General features: G+C 45.1%; 1 long non-coding RNA gene across 1 annotated transcript; it reads right to left on the reverse strand.

Moving 5' to 3' along the window:
- Positions 1 to 555: 555 nt before the first annotated feature.
- Positions 556 to 3,348, reverse strand: LOC144329863 (uncharacterized). The gene is made up of 2 exons (XR_013395563.1): positions 3,217 to 3,348; positions 556 to 1,208 (listed from the first exon to the last, which is right to left on the reverse strand). It is a non-coding gene; the product is annotated as an uncharacterized LOC144329863 (long non-coding RNA).
- Between the last annotated feature and the right edge of the window lie 478 nt (positions 3,349 to 3,826).

The following is a 3,826-nucleotide window of genomic DNA, read 5'->3' on the forward strand; positions in this document are numbered from 1 at the left end:
TGTTCACTAGATAATTATGGCATACATATTTAAAATTAAACCAGATAATGATTTTTTATATTTTATTTTATTGTGGTAAGAATACTTAAAAGAGATCATACCTTCTTAAATGTTTAAGTGTATAACACATTATTGTTGCCTATAGGTACAATGCTGTACAGCAGATCTCTGGTGCTTGCCCATCTCACTTAACTGAAACTTTGTTGATTAGTAATGCCTCCTTCTTACTTACTAGCATTAGGTAGTTCTGGCACTATTATATGATGATGCTAAAATCCTAAATAAAATATTAGTAAATTTAAAAGACTGTAAACTATCATGTACTTTAGGCAATATGGTTGGGTAGTGAGCAACAAATTTAAATTTTCAAGTCTACTTTAAATCATGTAAGTGTATCCCTGTTATTATATGTATTTATTATTGGATATAATGGCAAAGTCTAGATTGGAAGGCTTTTATATAATATGCTGAGAGCTAAATGTTCTCTCTCCTCCTCCTTCCCTCCCCACAAATGACTGGCTTCATTGGCCACAGAAGAGAAAATTGACCAACTGCTTGAAGTATCTTTTTATTTCATCCCCAGGTATTGAAAGTCATCTTCCAGATTTGGGAACTGTATTTTCATTTCCTTTGGCTGTTGTAACAAATTACCACAAGCTTGGTGATTTAAAACAATATACACTTATTTCTGTACAGTTCTGGAGGCCAGAAGTCCAAAATCACTTTCACTGGACAGAAATCAATATGCAAGCAGGACTATGCTTCCTTGAGATGCTCTTGGAGAGAATTCCTTCCTTGCGTCTTCTAGCTTCTGGTGGCTGCTGCCATTCATTGGCTTGTGACTGCATCACTCCAATGTTTGTCTCTGTGGTCACATTCCCTTTTCCTCTTCTGTGTCTCAAATTTCTTTCTGCCTCCTAAAAACACCTACGATTGCACTTAAGGCCCACCCTGATAATCCAGGATAATCTCCCCTTCTCAGGATTCTTAATTTCATAACTATCTGCAAAATCCATTTTCTTCCATATAAAGTAACAGAGTTTCTAGGGGATTAGAACATGGACATCTGTGGGGGCCATTATTCAACCTGCCACAGGAACTGACATTGCTCATTGCTGGGTCCCTGAAGAACACAAATTGGCTTGTTGGTGGACTTGGCCAGGAATTGGTTTAGCTGGATATCCTTTCAGTGATTGTGAAGGAGGGTCCTAGAATCCAAACGTGAAGGCTTAGTGATCTAACATGCACACCTGATGTCATGAGCATGGACCATGTCCCTCTCATGTTTCAAATATAGGCCACAGGCAGGGTCCATAGTCCCACCACAGAAAGCAGTTCTTGTGGTACTGGGGTTAATTATATGTTCTCAATAACCTGAAGTTCTACCCATTTCATTACTATCTCTTTTTCCTGCTATGATGCTAAGTGTGGATGGGTAAATATTCATCATTTTAAAAATGCTCATTAACATGTATTAGGTGCCAGGGATTATGGTAGGCCATTTAAAGCATGGTGGTTGAGAAAGCAGCCTCTGAAGCAGATTGCCAGGGATCAAATTTCTGCTCCACTAATTACTGGCTATGTGATATACCTCTATGTCTCTGTTCCGCATCTATAAAATAGGCTCTATCTCATAAGGATGTTGAGGATTAAATGAGCTATTATGTGTTAATGCTTGGACCAATGGCTGGCTGTTAGCTGATCTTTGGTCTATCTAACTTAACAAATGTTAACTACTATTTATTTGAATGGAGAAACCAAAGAGATATGAAGCCCTATGTGAGACACAGGGACAACCAAGGCAAGATATGTGCATATAAGTAATTTTAAGTTTAGGAGTTAAGACAATAAGTTTAACAAGAGGTCTGAGCTTTGAGAGGTGTTTTTGTTTTTTAGAACTCTGACTTAAGGGAGTCAAGCAAAAGAAGAGAAAGAGGGAGGGAAAAATAAATGTTATTTTTGGAAGAAAGATGGTTGGGTAAGCTCTCTGTGGTACTGGTAGGTAGGTTTTGCATGTGGCTGGGTGGTTGGGCAGTCAAGTATTGTATTAACGCCAGCCTGATGCAGCTTGGGCTGGTGTGGAGAACCATGAGATCTGTAAGGCTTAGGGGTCTTCACATTTAGTGACCACCAAGTTACTAACCTGAGTATCATCTTAGAAAAAGTGGGTAATATTTACAAAGAAGACTTGTTTCAAGGATTATAGGAACGTATGAGCAATCATCCAGCTAATTTCAAAATGCTTTGTTTTCCACAGGACCAATTATGTGGGATACAGGCCAAGCATACAAATTGAAGTCTTCCTTCCTTTAAATACCACATAAAACCACCAAAGCTGGCCTCATATTTAAGGGACATTCACTCCTTGAACATTGTTTGAATACGTATTGTATGCCGAGGACCACACTAGGAGCTCTTGAAAAAGTTATGAATATGAGTATGAAACATTTCTGCCTGGAGAAACTTACAGACCAAAAGTTCTGCCTAGAGAAACTTAAGGACCAGTAGCAGAGGAAGTAATCCAAAGAGGAAAACGCCACATGAGTGATAGGTATTATCATGAAACTATGAACGGAATGCTGAGGGAAGTCCTTAGAAAGGAACTTCTCATTGTCTGCAGAAACAGGGAAAAGTAAATATAAAAATACGTCCATAACAACAACAGTGAAGAAGGGGGCTCATCAGAAAATGGCACGTTTGGCTTGGACTGGGCTAAAGAGGGTGTTCTGGAACTTTGTGGGCCTTTTTGCATATGGAGAAAGCTGGGCTGACAGTCTAACTCCTAAGGCCAATGAAAAGCGGTTAGATGATTAACACCTGGGAATACATTTCTGCAATATTAAAAGTGATATGTAGCTCATTAAAAAAAAAATACATCTTAATATGTAGTACACAATATATCTAAACCATCGCAATGACAAAATCAAAGCAAGGTCCTGCGCACCGAAGGGCCTGGGGAGATGTGAGCGAAGACCCCAGGACCTTTCCCCTGCTCAGAGACCAAAGGGTTTTCAGAGCGGAGGTGGGGGCTCCCGGCAGGGGAAGTTAGAGCCGAGGGAGCGGCAGGAGCACGTGGGCTGAGTGGGGGTGGGAGGACGCAGACGGCGGAGTAACCGGTGGAAGTGTCAAAGAGGAAGGAGTGGAGGGCTGCTGAGGTGACAGGGTGTGGTCTGTGAGGGAGCGGGCGAACCCGGAGAGGAGAGCAGAGAGACCCACCAGGACTAGGAGGCAGCGGGGAGCGTGCCTGCGTCGCTCGGAGCGGTGACAGCAAGGAGCGCAGCGCGGGGGCCGGGCGGCAAGGGGAGTTTCCAGTCCTCGATAAGTGGAGTCCCTGCTCTGAGCTGCGCCAGCGCCTTCCGCCTGGGCCCGCGGTGCCAGACACCTGCCGAGTCCGAAGCGGGAGTCCGGCTGAGCCTTCGGCCCCCAAGTAAGTCTTGCCTTTTCTCTCCATTTCTCCTCCGTCGCCTCTACCTCTTTATCTGCGAAGCGAGGAGCTGCTGACTGGGGTTCTGCGCGAAAAGCGCACCGGGGAGCTCCGGCGGCGTCCGGGATGCTTCAGCCCCCGGGCGCGCCCCGGCCGGCGCAGGGACCCGACCCCGAGGCCCGCCGCCCGGTTCGTGTGCGCAGCATGGCCCGAAGCGGCGGCAGAGTTGTTGGCACTGATACGACCCGTCTTTTGTGTCTTGCCCGATCCCAGAGCTGTGCCAGGCCGGGGGGAGGGAGCGGAAGCCACTTTATGGCTCCTGGCCCCACCTCTTGCCCCCACCCCAAATCCTCCGGGATTTCAAAATGCCGCGGACTCGGGCGCAAGTGAGCGCCAAACCCG

The sequence above is a fragment of the Macaca mulatta genome, chromosome 7 (genome assembly GCF_049350105.2).
Source record: "Macaca mulatta isolate MMU2019108-1 chromosome 7, T2T-MMU8v2.0, whole genome shotgun sequence".
In the NCBI taxonomy this organism is placed as follows: domain Eukaryota; kingdom Metazoa; phylum Chordata; class Mammalia; order Primates; family Cercopithecidae; genus Macaca; species Macaca mulatta.